The following is a 15,782-nucleotide window of genomic DNA, read 5'->3' as shown; positions in this document are numbered from 1 at the left end:
AAGTGGCCCCTGTTATGTAGCCGTTCCACTTTATATACAAATACAATAAGAACAATCAAATCAAAACGGTGATAATAAAGCAAGTAGCGTTATTTGAAGGATGAAAGATGTTAATTTGGAAGTTTACTGACTAAATCAGTGTTGTGTTATAGCCTTTATCTGTATTCGTTTCCCTCCGTCCCTCACTCTCCGTTTCTCGCACACACTTAATGTTTTGAGGTAAAAAATAATAATAAATTAATTCAAAAACTGAGAAAAACCCGAATACAATAATAAAAAATTAATAAATAACCGAATTAAGACCGACATTTTTTCGCACACACACGCAAAATTGTACACACACACACACACACACACACACACACAAAAGCACACGCACCAATAATGTTATGATAAGAAACAGCCAATGGAGGAGTCTGAAATGCATCATTTTCCAAATAATATCAAACTCACACTGAAGACAAACAGATGACATCCAAATCCTCGGGCATTCTAAATTCAATATTCCTTTACTCTACCCTCCTAAATGAGACATGTTATGAAAAGTGCTCCTCTTAATTGTACTGTACATACAGTATCACACCATGAATGAACTATCCTTTCCTCACACTGAACGTGAAAGTATGCAACACTCCCTCTCTCTTCTCTGTGTGTGTGTGTGTGTGTGTGTGTGTGTGTGTGTGTGTGTGTGTGTGTGTGTGTGTGTGTGTGTGTGTGTGTGTGTGTGTGTGTGTGTGTGTGTGTGTGTAAGCTGTCCCCCCTCCTCTTCCTCCTCAGTAGTGTGCTGTGCTCTCTCACAAGAGGCGCAGGAGGGGATATATGAACAACTAGTTTGGCCGTACAAGAGGAGAGAAAAGAAAAGAAAGGTTTCCTGTCTGTTTTTTTTCCACCACTTCGGCAAAGAGAGAAAGGGACAAGGAAAGAACCAACGGACGGTGAGCAGAGAGAGAGAGAGAGAGAGAGAGAGAGAGAGAGAGAGAGAGAGAGAGAGAGAGAGAGAGAGAGAGAGAGAGAGAGAGAGAGAGAGAGGCGCAGACAGACAGACAGATGGATATTTTCTTGTGGAGACTTCTGAGTGAGTAGGAATACAATATCTTTCAAATCTCAAAAGGCTCTTGGTTGAATGTCATCACTTGCTATTGCTATTGCTATTGTAAAATCTAACTTTTTCCCCAGACCACATTCACATAGTTAATATTGTTTATCCTTACCATTGTGTCTATAGCCTTGAACTCACACAATATGCAAACACTTTTTCCCGCCATTTATCATTTTCAGAAAAACTTTTGAAAAGAATGTCTTGTCATCCTATATTAAACTTAATAATAATAATAATACTTTGGGGTGTTTTTTTGTCACTGTATATTTGCACATACATGAAATCTGTCCAGTGTTCATTTTGTTGACTAAGACGAAAGGTCTATGATTTTGATATTTAGTCGACTAAGACTAGAGACTAAACAATACCAGATGACTAAAACTAAATGGTGTTATTCAAAGACTAAAATCAGAATTTGCTGTCAATTTAATACAATGAAAGACGAGACAGGTCCCAGGCACGCACACACAATTACTGAACCACAGTTTTAATAAAAATAATTTGAGCATCACACTGAAAAAAAAAAAATACCACACACACACACACACACACACACACACACACACACACACACACACACACACACACACACACACACACACACACACACACACACACACACACACACACACACACACACACACACACACACACACACACACAGTTGCCCTGATCATAATATAAAGACACTGGAGGAACTGGTAAAGCAGGACAGAGTGGATGCTACAGTACTGTCACCTTGCTTGATCTTTTATTTAAACACGTTGTTGGCAGTAAACAAACTCATGCCAAACTGTTTGCTGATGTTTCATCATCAGCTGTCACATGATCACATCACATTCAAGCATCAACACCACCATCGGACCAACCATCCGTTCTGGATGAACTCTCTGACCACCTCGTTGGCTACTTGGATCCTCTCAGACAGAAGGGTGAATGAGTGTGTGTCAGGTGAGCTATGTTTCACCCTGGGGGTTTGTTCTGTCACCACTGATTAATACTCTGTAGATCAGTGGTTTTCAACCTTTTTCATGCCAAGGACCCCTAAATTGATATACATTTGGCCGCGGACCCCCATTTGAAAATGTTTCGTGCCAGGGACCCCCCAGAAGCAAAGACATCAGTTAATTTTCGCTTTAAAAAATATAAATGATCAAAGATATGCACAGTTTTTCAAGGTTTTTCAAAAATAGCAGATCTACAAGCTCATAGATCTGCTATTTTTGAATAGCCTAAGCTAAGTGGTTAAAAATGATTGTGATGCTATGAACTAATTTTGCTGGGGACCCCCTGGTACTCTCTCAAGGACCACTGGTTGAAAACCACTGCTGTAGATGACTGTCAGAAAATCTAAGAGGTGGAGCTCACCCAGTGGACAGTGTGTTTCGACAAGCAGGCATGGCCACAGAAAAGGGTCCAAGGGTTTTATTTATTGAAATGGTATCAAATACAAAGAGGGGAATGTGTAGTATTAGCCATACAAACTGCACTATCCATTCAAGAAGTACTCCTCTGTACAACCACTAGTCCTTCCAAATGGTTTTGTATCAATCAATCAATCAATCAATCAATCAATCAATCAATCAACGTTGCATCTTCCAGTCCAAGTCCATTTTGATGAAAAGCACTGCATTTCTCCAGCTCCAGTTCACTTAACCCATTAAGACCTGGAACTGTGTCATTTTTAGATTTGAGCTAAAAAGCATTATTTTACACTTTGGGCTATTCAAAAATAGCAGATCTACAAGCTCATAGCGCGGCACCGAGTGCCGCGCTACGAGCTTGTAGATCTGCTATTTTTGAAAAATCGTGAAAATGTGTGCAAATCTCTGAAATATATATATTTTTAAAGCGAACATTTTTAACTCAAATCTTTGCTTCTGGGGGGTCCCTGGAACAAAATATTTTGATGGGGGTCCGCGGACAAATGCATATAATTTTGGGGGTCCTTGACATGAAAAAGTTTGAGCACCACTGATATAGAAACATACGTTTTTCAGAAAACTGATGCGATTTAGCAGTATCTGTCACACAGGATGCAGTGATGAGTCTATAATGTTCAGATATAAATCACTCTGTCACACAGGATGCAGTGATGAGTCTATAATGTTCAGATATAAATCACTCTGTCATACAGGATGCAGTGATGAGTCTATAATGTTCAGATATAAATCACTCTGTCATACAGGATGCAGTGATGAGTCTATAATGTTCAGATATAAATCACTCTGTCATACAGGATGCAGTGATGAGTCTATAATGTTCACCAGATATAAAACGCAGAGCAGAATGATAAAACGTATCCAAGGGCTTGCCTTGAGGACAGAAGGAGCAGCATTTCCATAAATGACATCTCCGTATTCCAACACAGAAAGGAAGACTGCTTCAATAACCCCTTTCCTACATGCCATTTGCAGGCACATTCTCTTTTGATGTTGTCTTTCACAAAACACGCACATGCACACACAGACAGTGGCGTGCACAGACATTTTGAGGGGCAGGTGCTCCTAATAAAATTATACCTAAAGTAAATTATACTTTTTTTGTTTACTTGGTCTGCTCTTTTTTCCCTCTACACCTATAAAAAAAAGCCAAAAATAGCCGATCTACAAGCCCACAACGCCTCGCGCTGCGAGGCGTTGTGGGCTTGTAGATCTGCTATTTTTGGCTGAAGTTCTCCTCAGAAAAGGGATGGTAGGTTTCGAGTGGTTATGGTAAAAAGAAAAATCATATCACATAAAGATTTGGCGGACCCCCTGTAGTAACTCTGAGGACCCGGACCCCCTGTTGAAGACCCCAGCTGTAAACTGAAGAAAAAAACCCTTTTTCCCCCCTTTTTTTTCAAAAGGGCACTTCTGGTCAAGAGGGCAAAGGGCAGGTGCTCTAGCACCACCTAGAGTCTATCTGTGCACGTCCCTGCACACAGACAATGATACAGAGTGAATTGCAGTGGTATGATCTTTAACCAACCAAAACAATGTCCATGTGACTGCGATGTTGACAGCTTTGCACACAAAGAATTCTGATTACGATCAGCGATTCTCCCATATCTCACCCATCTCTCACATGACCTACCACTTCTTAGCATAACAGTCCCTCGGTAAGATAGGTACATTTTTTGTTATTAATTATCTAAAATCACTGCCCAGGAAAATAACCTAACATAGTTGCCTATGAGTCACAGTTTCACACAATACACTTCACATTAATCATCACGAATCATTTTCATTTTCATTCCATGTAATTACATTGCATGTAAAAAAAACACACACTAATACTACAAGTTTAACCATAAAATAAACCTTCTAACCATTCAACATTGCGTATGATATCAAAGGTTTTAGCCATCAAATCATTACCGGGATTGATGTATTATTTAAGATCATAATCACAGAGACAGCATGTTAAGGGAATACTGTCATTCCAAACATAGACCAAGGCATCTAAACTGTTAAAATTATTATAAGATGTCTCTATCTCTTTACACCTTTCAAACCTTTCAAATACAAACTTTCATTTAACCATTAAAGAGAAGGGGAAAAACACACGTTGAGACTAAAGTCTTGCTTACATGTTCAACATATTTTTGTCAGTGAGCCCAGACGGTGGACATTGTGTGAGGGTTAGTGCGGTGGGTGTATGGTAAAAGAGACCATCTGACTCGCTTGCAACAGTGAGACAGTACACATTAAGTTCTCTGCATATTGGTTAGAGATAAGTAATTTGATAGAAACCTTCCTGGAATATGACTAGGACTCCGGATTACTTACTGTAGCTGATGTACTTGTGAGATTAATAAATGGTCATATTGCAGTAGAACTGCAGCACGAGACAGACCAAATCTCTTCCTGTTGAAGACGGCTTATTTTTAGCGGCGCGATCCTGCTCTATACCTGACTTTGTCCGTATGCGTCAACGTTCTGATTGGTCAGGTGCGTACGTCAACAAAGTGATTGGTCAAGCTTCATGTGACACATGGCTATAAACACATTATAAACACATATCGATGACATAATGTATCAAAGGCGCCGCTATCTTCACACAGGGTGTGATTTTTTTTTGATTTATTGATTGATTGAATACTTTATTGGCACGTATGAAAACAGCACGGCACTGCGGTTTTGAAAACGATGCTTAAAGCATAAGACAAAAAGCCCTGGGGTTTGTTTGTATCGTGGTCCTATACTGGTAGTGGAAAGTACCTCGCGTGTGGAGACAAACGGCTGTGCTACAGTATGAAAACTAGAAAACGTTTCCTCGGAGCACAGGTCTCCGCCAGGTCAGGTAGGTTATTGTGGCCTCCTGGTGGCGCTATAATAGGCCAATGTGAAAAGGGTGGCATTTGTTCTTAGGCTTTTCACAGCAATCAGACACTGCATTCATGATTTGAGGCATTTTGTTCCAAAAATGTGTTTTGCAAAATTAGACCTGCTGGTGGCGCTATAACAGGCCAACGGTAAAAGGGTGGCATTTCTTCCTCGGCCTAATAGAAATGTGCGTGTGAAATTTCATGGAAATCACAAACTGTGTTCATGATTTGAGGCATTTTGTTGAAAACGGACCAATCCTGCAAACTTTGGAAGCCAATCTTAGGCAATCAGGATAGAATATGGGAAATCGGATAGATATCCGTGTTGATCACATGAGTATAGAGATACTGTGTACCGATTTGTGTGATGTTTGTGTAGGAGTAGATCTGCACCGCAGATCTACTGTAAAGAGTGTCCTACCCTGGATGCCACGGCACGTCTCCAATCTAACTTGTTAAACAAACTACAGTACTAAACTCACCAATAGTAAGTCAAGTTTTTACACACTGTTGTCAGCATCGAGCGTACAGCCATGTTATTTTTTATATCTTGCTGACATGAGTGCTGCCGTTTTAGCGCCCCACCAACATTGACGTCACGCATAGCCTACATTATGAAATGATATGACAACAATCAACCATCAATGGATTAGGAGAAGTACCAACACCAGATCTCACAGCTGCATGTGTGCTGTAGATATAATTGCCACTGCTTAATACTAAATGAATGAAAATAAATAAATACAAATAATATTACAAACTAGGTGGCGCTATAATAGGCCAATGTGAAAAGGGTGCCATTTATTCTTAGGCTTTTCACGGCAATGAGACACTGCATTCTTGATTTGAGGCATTTTGTTCCAAAAATGTGTTTTGCTAAATTAGACCTGCTGGTGGCGCTATAACAGGCCAATGGTAAATGTGCCTAGTGGGAATGTCACGGAAATCGCAAGCTGCGTGCATAGTTTGAGGCTTTTTGTTCAAAACGGACCAATCCTGCAAAATTTGGAAGCCAACCATAGGCAATGAGGATGGAATATGGGAAACGGGACAGATCCGTGTTGATCACATGACTATAGAGATACTGTGTACCGATTTGCATGACATTTAAAAAAAATCTGTAGTAGTAATGTCAAAAAAATGGGTTTTGCACAAATCGGCCTCCTGGTGGCGCTATAACAGGCCCATGTGAAAACATTGGGGCAGAGGTTCTGAATTGGCATCCAGGGAGTGTGTGTGCACAGTTTCGGAGCGACCGGGCCAACGGTGCCGGAGATTAGCTGGTAACACACAGACAGGACGGACACACGGACACACACACACACACACGGACGGAGGGTAAAACATACTCTCTCGCCATGCCTTCGGGCTGGCGGAGACAATAATATCGGCGAATAATCGACTTTGATGTATAGCGTCGAATAGTGGTTTTGATATTCGAATATCCGAATATTCTGTGAAACCCCTAACTTGAGGTCATGTGATCATGCAAAAATGCAAAAAGTTTGGAAATTGGTCTGTTAGCCCGTGTTGGAGCACATTTCTTCACTTACAACCAGTTATTACACTCTGGTATTGAGGAGGTGAGCAAAAATAATACTAATACAGATTTGCTTTGTATGAATTTTACATAGACTAATGCAGCAGTAAACCAATATTTAGCTAAATGATATATGTTCACTTTGTCCTTAAAGTGTATTGTGTTGTTTTGTGTCAACATTATGTATCCAGACTGATCGTTACCAAGTCGACAACCTTATCAAAACATATATATAATAAAGAAATACATCACGTGGATGCATCTGGGACGCATCATCAGTGTTGTAGCCTGGGGTCATAGGGTGTTTCGTGTCTCGCAACATACACCCTCGCCCAGGTGACCCAGCCAGGGTTGATCAAGCCCCGACTTACGTCCCAGTAGCACCCACGGTCAGTCCTATAGGGAAAGACAGGGCCACTCAGTCCGCTTCTCCGGAAGTACTCTGCCGGGACTCGGGGAGGCTCTGGCACGTGGAGGGACTAGGCACTGTGGGTTGTCTCCTGGCCGGGCTCCTCCTTCGTCTCACCAGGTCCAGGACCTGAGCGCTGCGGCAGATCAGATGCACCGCCCCGATCCAAACATTTCCTTCTGGCGTGATGGTTCCTTGGGCCGATACCACTAGATTGGGCCGTCTAATGGTATTAGCTCGGCTTGCGGTACACTGGAATGGAATGGCCCTCCTAAAGGCCTCACCGTGGGTTTGTTGGGCTTCTTCCTCACGGAAGACACAGCATGGGGCGCTAACCCATACTGCTCCCGGGATGCCGTCTACATTCCGGCTGTCAACAGTCTCTCCTGTGGTCACCAAACTATTCCTGGTTGTCACGTAGTCTATAAATTCCAATGAGCCACTATAAATAGAATAACTAATAAAGAAATACATCACATGGATGCAACTGGGACGCGTCATCAGTGTTGTAGCCTGGGGTCATAGGGTGTTTCGGGTCTCGCAACATACAACATGCACCCTCGCCCAGGTGACCCAGCCAGGGTTGATCAAGCCCCGACTTACGTCCCAGTAGCACAAACACATTGTATTGTGTCATATTTCAGTTTGTGAAGCTGACTTACAAGAGAGATGGTCTTTGAGATCTTCCATCTCTGGAGCCAGTTCTGTGTTTGGATCACATTTATATAACAAAAAACACCCAAAATAAATGTAATAGATTTTTTTTTAAAGCAACTCAATCGATAAGTCTGATCTGTCCACTGAACCCCTACTTCATGCTTACGTGTACAACACAACACTGTTGCACAGAAAAGTTAAATGAACAATGCATCGCATTGGGAGCTTGTAGATCTGCTATTTTTGCGATCTAAAAAATAAATAAAAATACACATATACATATACATTGATTATTTTATTTATAATCTAGACCAGGGGTCTTCAACAAGGGGTCCGGGACCCCTAGGGGGTCCTCAGAGTTACTACAGGGGGTCCCCCAAATCTTTGTGTGATATGATTTTTTTTTTTTACCTATACCACTTGAACCCTAGTATCCCTTTTATGAGGAGAACTTCAGCCAAAAATAGCAGATCTACAAGCTCACAATAAAAACACAAAAACACAATACTAATGAATTTCATTAAAAATAAGATCAGCTTTAACTTAAAATCCTTTATTCATATTATTTACTGGAGCCTATACGTACTTTTCCACTTATAAGTAATATAAGCACAGCGCAAACATCACATTTTCATGTATATTATCTGCAGGGGCCACTATTTATGCCCGTTCTCTTCTGGAGTTCAGATACAATGACAAGCCATGGAAGAGACTGGCCAACGCAACGTCCACCACTGTTGCTATACCTAACAAACCACATAATAAAACATTAGGAATCAGACTTTAGTTTTTAGTTTTTTGTAATTGATTGATTATGATCATTATACTGTCTTAATTATCTTTGCCCTGTACCGCAAAATCGTTTATAAATACAAAATGTTTTTATTCCTGCATTTAAAGAAAAGCCTGAAGTTGTATTCTGTCACCATGGATTGTATTGATTGTTTGGTGTGTCACCCAGTTTAACTGTGAAACAATAGGATTGTGTATATTGGACCTGAAGGGTTACCTTGGAAACGTATCTCCTTGAACCAAAAGTATACTTGGTTCCTCATAAACATTGGGACGAACACAACAACGTGCTCTCCTTTAAAACAGAAGCAGCCCATCAGTTGGTGATTCTGGGGTATTTTGGGTTATTGTTGTAGAGTTTAAAAGGGAGAGACTTTTCATTGAATAGATTGAATATTTTACTGACAACTCAAAAGTACAACAGTACGTTACAAAGAGTCAAATGGATGAATCACAAAAAAGCCACAGGCTTGTTTCCATTGCGGCCCATGTAAACATTCAACATCTACAGGCAACAGTCCAACAAGCATCAGCAAATACATTTGTATTGATAACTGTAAAAGAAAAGAAAATGGCGATTGGGGGAGGGGGGAGGGATGAGGAAGGGTCACACTGAGTGCCAAGATCAATGATTTTTCTCATTTCTCTATATGCCTTAGAAAGGAACAAACGTTTCGGCTAGCCATCAGCCTTCGCCAGTGTGTTAAGGATACGGTATGTCTGTAAAAGAAATATTGAGTGACAATGCCGTGGAGCAAAGCCTGCTATTTAAAAAAAAATATTTTTTAAATATTTATTTTTGGGCTTTTTATGCCTTTATTGATAGTGAAGTGAAGTTAGATAGGAAACGGGGAGAGAGAGATGGGGAGTGACAAAAAGGCTGTCGGGATCAGGACTCGAACCCGCGACACGCTGTCAGGCTACATTGGAGCCTAGGAACCCGGACTGGAACCCGGACTGCAATGTATATATAAGGGCTGAAATGGGGTAATGTATGCTTTTGTAACAATTATCAAAATCTACAAAGTAACTCAAGTTTTCAAATAATTGTAGTGGGAGTAAAAGTACAATATTTGCCTCTGGGATGTAGTGGAGTAGAAGTAAAAGTAATGAAAATTGGAAATACTCCAGTAAAGTAAAGATACCTCAAAATTGTAAATGTAATTAGAGGCCAGCCGCCGGTCTGAGAAACATAATTTCGGGCCGATTGTAGGCCTATCTGCCATCATGACCCACACACACTTCATAACCATAGGCAAGAGTATAGGAAAGAAGATTGACCGCTACACAGATATTATAAATAAATACATCGCTTCAACGCTTTCAGGCCAAGGACCCCCTAGCTGAGAGAGAGATGAAGCAGGGACCCCCTCAATATCATATAAAATTGTTTTTCAGATTCAACATTTTTTGTTTACTTGGTCTGCTCTTTTTCCCTCTACACCTATAGCCTCTTTGCCAAAAAATAGCCGATCTACAAGCTCACAACGCCTCGCGCTGAGCTTGTAGATCGGCTATTTTTGGCTAAAGTTCTCCTCAGAAAAGGGACGTTAGGGTTCAAGTGGTTACGGTAAAAAGAACAATCAAATCACACAAAGATTTGGCGGACCCCCTGTAGTAACTCTGAGGACCCCCTAGGGGTCCCGGACCCCCTGTTGAAGACCCCTGAAATACATATTGATTATTATTGCACATAATGAAGATGTACACACACAGACAGACAGACAGGGCATATAGAAAACGGTATACATGGAACCCAAAAAGGTTATATATTGTCATTGATTGAAATGCTTTTTTCTTTTCTTTGCAATACCGCAGCTGATCACTATATGCTTGCCTTTAATTGTAGACGTTTCGCTCTTCATAACAGCAATCCTGATGCCAATTAAAGTCTAGTGATCTTTTTGTTGCATTAACAATGTTTTTTTTTGGGGCGGTGTAGCCGCCCCCTATAAGTGAGTTTTGGACACCGACCAAAAAATGTGTGTACCCCCTAACCCTTCCATTGTTAATGCAAATCGATACTTTTTTCATATCAGCCAATCACATTACAGCTAGTGTCATCACCACTAACTGTAATTTGATTGGCTGACTTTGCAAATTCAGGACTGTGATTGGCTAGCGAAACACATGACACATGTGCAGCCCTATGAATAGCAGTATGGACTTTAAAAAAAGTTATTCATCCTTTTTTTTTAAGTGAGTCATGTTGTGATGACCACACACCGCCCACTTCACACTGGGTGTGATTTTTTTAAATACATATACACTATGTTGCACCTGCCAAAAGGCTAGACATGTATGCATATAGCTTGTAATAGTTTAAAAAAAAAACATATTTAATTGTATTTATTTTTGAAAGAACGCACAATATTTTTTTAATAGAACCTAGCTCCATTTAGAGCTGTAGTTTTGTACAGTAAACGTACACAGCATGTCCATGCACTCGTTGCTTTAATCAAACTGTGAATCAATTTAAAGTCCATTACAGTGGTTCCAGAACCCTAGGTTGAGAAACAGTGTTTTAATATTAATTATTATTAGGGGGTATTATTGGGTGTCCTTGACATGAAAATGTTTGAGAACAGCCGTCTTTTCTGTCTCTTAACTGTCTTTTTTTCCCTGTGTTGTGAATTGTCTTTGCACTCAGAGCTGGTGATTAAACTCTGTCAAATATGAAATATCTGACGTGGCTCGTTTTACACTTCAGATTCAATCTCCTCCATCTTAGACGTTGATACAGTACGTGCTGCTGACCTGCAGTCCAGTGGTGGCAAGAGTACTCAAATGTTTTACTTAACCCATTGAGACCTGAAGCCGATTCTACATGTCTCCTAAATCCCAACAGTTTTCTGAAAAACGTGTGTTTCTATATCAGTGGTGCTCAATCTTTTTCATGTCAAGGACCCCCAAAATGATATGTATTTGGCCGCGGACCCCCCATCAAAATATGTTGTTCCAGGGACCCCCCAGAAGCAAAGATTTGAGTTAAAATGTTCGCTTTAAAAATATATATATTCAAAGATTTGCACACATTTTCACGAATTTTCAAAAATAGTAGATCTACAAGCTCGTAGCGCGGAGTGCCGCGCTACGAGCTTGTAGATATGCTATTTTTGAATAGCCCAAAGTGTAAAATAATGCTTTTTAGCTCAAACGTCTCTTTTTTAATTATGTTGATAAACTGAGTGAACACTGAACTTATTGACCACTTCCACTTGCTCTATTCATTTTGTCCACACGAGGGCGACAAGGACACTTGAATAAAATACACTGTATTAGTTCAATGGATTTAGATCAATGTTATGTTTCAAACCCATGCAGTCAGTCAGTCAGTCAGTCAGTCAGTCAGTCAGTCAGTTCAACAGCTCACTGTGTAGAGCAGGGGTCTTCAACGTTTTCAGGCCAAGGACCCCCTAGCTGAGATAGAGATGAAGCAGGGACCCCTTACACTATCTATATTGTATAAAATTGTGTTTCAGATTAAAGTTTTTTTTTGTGACTTAAGTCTGCTCTTTTTTCCATCTACAAGCTCTCAACGCCTCGCGCTGCGAGGCGTTGAGAGCTTGTAGATCGGCTATTTTCGGCTAATGTTCCCTTCAGAAAAGGAATTCTAGGGTTTAAGTGGTTAATGTAAAAAAAAACTAAATCCTATCACACAAAGATTTGGCGGACCCCCTGTAGTAGCTCTGAGGACCCCCTAGGGGTCCCGGACGCCCTGTTGAAGACCCCCATGGTGTAGAGAAACACTGCATGATCCAAAGGTCCTGGGTTCAAATCCTACAAATAGCTGATCTACATTTTGAAGAATCTTACAATTTCTTAATACTTTTCAAAGTTTTAAACACATTTTATAAAAATTCCACTTAAGCCCCATTTCAAATATAATGAACATAGTAGATCTAGATATAGTGACAATAGCTCATCTACAAGCTCACAACATGCCGCATTTAGACGTGCTGTGAGCTTGTAGATTAGCTTAGTTTTTTTTCTGGCATTATTTCCCCGATTTATATGAATCCGATTTGGATCACATTCCTAAGTGGTTTGAAATGAGATTCTAATGAGATTTCTGAACACTCATACACTGAAGCTTGATTCATACTTTGTCAGTACAACAGTGTCACTTAGAAAATAGCAGATCTACAAGCATCAGTTTTTACGCGTATGTACTTTTGTTTGGTTAAATTTCACATCCACAGACAAACGTAAACCTTTCCATACTCCTTCGTTGCCTCTTTTGCTGGACAATATATAGAGGATGAAATGCATAATGTATTAAATACTATAAAGGTTACGTCAAATTTGTATTTGATGCAACCTGCATTTTTCAATTGATTGCTATAGCACCGCCCTTTGGGCGATGGTTGTGCGCTTCGTGTCTTCGCCATTTCACATATAACCTCTACCATATTGCAGTTTTGTAAAAACTGACTGCATTGTTGGCATATGGAAAAACGGTGGAAGAGTAAACCAGAGAAACAAGAGGGGACCTTGGCCCCCTAATGAAGACTAGATACAGTACCATAGCATTAAGTGCTTGGCCCCCTAATGAAGACTAGATACAGTACCATAGCATTAAGTGCTTGGCCCCCTAATGAAGACTACATACAGTACCATAGCACTAAGTGCTTGGCCCCCTAATGAAGACTACATACAGTACCATAGCATTAAGTGCTTGGCCCCCTAATGAAGACTACATACAGTACCATAGCATTAAGTGCTTGGCCCCCTAATGAAGACTAGATACAGTACCATAGCATTAAGTGCTTGGCCCCCTAATGAAGACTACATACAGTACCATAGCACTAAGTGCTTGGCCCCCTAATGAAGACTACATACAGTACCATAGCATTAAGTGCTTGGCCCCCTAATGAAGACTAGATACAGTACCATAGCATTAAGTGCTTGGCCCCCTAATGAAGACTACATACAGTACCATAGCACTAAGTGCTTGGCCCCCTAATGAAGACTAGATACAGTACCATAGCATTAAGTGCTTGGCCCCCTAATGAAGACTACATACAGTACCATAGCACTAAGTGCTTGGCCCCCTAATGAAGACTACATACAGTACCATAGCACTAAGTGCTTGGCCCCCTAATGAAGACTAGATACAGTACCATAGCATTAAGTGCTTGGCCCCCTAATGAAGACTAGATACAGTACCATAGCACTAAGTGCTTGGCCCCCTAATGAAGACTAGATAAAGTAACTTGCCAAGTGTTTCCAAGTTGCCAAGAACAAAACATTTTGAGATGGGGGTCCGTGGCCAAATACATGTATAAAGATATTTTCTAAAGCCTAACAGTGTGTTGCTATATCAGTGGTGCTCCAACGTTTCCATGTCAAGGACCCCCAAAATGATATGCATTTGGACCCCATCTCAAAATATGTTGTTCCAGGGACCCCCAGAAGCACAGATCGGAGTTAAACATGTTCGCTTTAAAACATACATAGGCCTGATATATTCAAAGATTTGCAAAAAATGTTCAACGATTTTTCAAAAAATAGCAGATCTATCTATGAGCTTGTATATCTGCTATTTTTTGAATGGCCAAAGAAATCTTAAAATGACAAAGATGTGTTCCCGATCTTAATGGATTAAGAGCCATGTTTCTATGTTCTTGATAATCAGTGTGCCATACCAACATAACATTCAATCATGACACCATATCAAAATGAAAATATTTACAACATATTTTAATTTTACATTCATATCAATATCATTGTAATGATCATTAGACTCCCAGACTCCCTCAGTCAGATTTCAGAGTTTGAATGAATGTAGAATTAATAAGCAGGATGTAATTTGCATATGTGAGGGGACTTAATGTAAATTGACTACATTTGACTTACTCTTTTTTTCCCCCTTAAAATCGGTGTAATGCTTACTTTATGCTCCGTTCTACGATGGCGTCGCGGGCTGAAAAAAGCAGATCTACAAGCCCACAAAGCGTCTCATTGTGAGCTTGTAGATCTTAACAGCTAACATTGTATAAACTAGTGCCATATTGCGTCATCTCTTTTTTAATTATGTTGATAACTGAGTGAACACTGGATTTATTGACCACTTCCACTTGCTCTATTCATTTTGTCCACACGAGGGCGACAAAGAGTGTTGAATAAAATACACTGTATTAGTTCAATGGATTTAGATCAATGTTGTGTTTCTAATAGACCGGGAGCCAGGCCCAGCCCTCAGAATGTTTTCTGCTACATTTTTTTCACTATGATTTCCTGTTAGCATATACCTTGGGCCATCACAAGTTCATACTGACCACCCCCAACTCAGGGCCGTTTGGCCTCAGGGGCCCCAAAAACCCCTGTTTTGGGGCGAAATTATGTTAATGTAAATATGAATTGACTAAAATTACATAAATTGTCTTACACATATGAAATTCGGCATGGAGTATCCTGACACATAGGGGTAAGTAGCAAAATAGGATAATGGTGCTTGCTACCATTGTACTTTTAAATATGACCACAACATCCCCAGAAAAACAAAAAAAAATACTGTCCGCTTGACAAATAACAACAAAGACGATTATTTCCCAGCACTTCATGGTGAATATCACTGCCTCACTTGTATATAGAAAACTTCCCATGTCCCTAAGCTTCAATTTGAGCCCAAGATGACCTTTGTATCTTGAACATTACTCTTTCTGTAGCCAACATTCTGCATTATAGCCTACCTCAAATCGGAGAAAATTGAATATTCAGTCATAGTAGAGGCCCTAGGAGTGGTCCACGTGCGACTGTTTATTTTCTTTTCTAGTTTGGATTTTTTGGCATCCTTAGGACCCCTAATATAGGGATTTTGATGATCCCATATGACATATACAATTGTCGATTCCACAACCTGGAAAAAAAAGCAGCAGAGCAACATCTTTAACCACATCAGCACACATACGACTCAATCAGCATCCAACATGCATACGCCACAAGCACCATCCAACAGACTGCAGCATGAAGC

This window comes from Gymnoscopelus microlampas (assembly GCF_963454915.1).
Source record: "Gymnoscopelus microlampas genome assembly, chromosome: 20".
Classification (NCBI taxonomy): Eukaryota; Metazoa; Chordata; class Actinopteri; order Myctophiformes; family Myctophidae; genus Gymnoscopelus; species Gymnoscopelus microlampas.
This window is presented reverse-complemented; position numbering follows the sequence as displayed.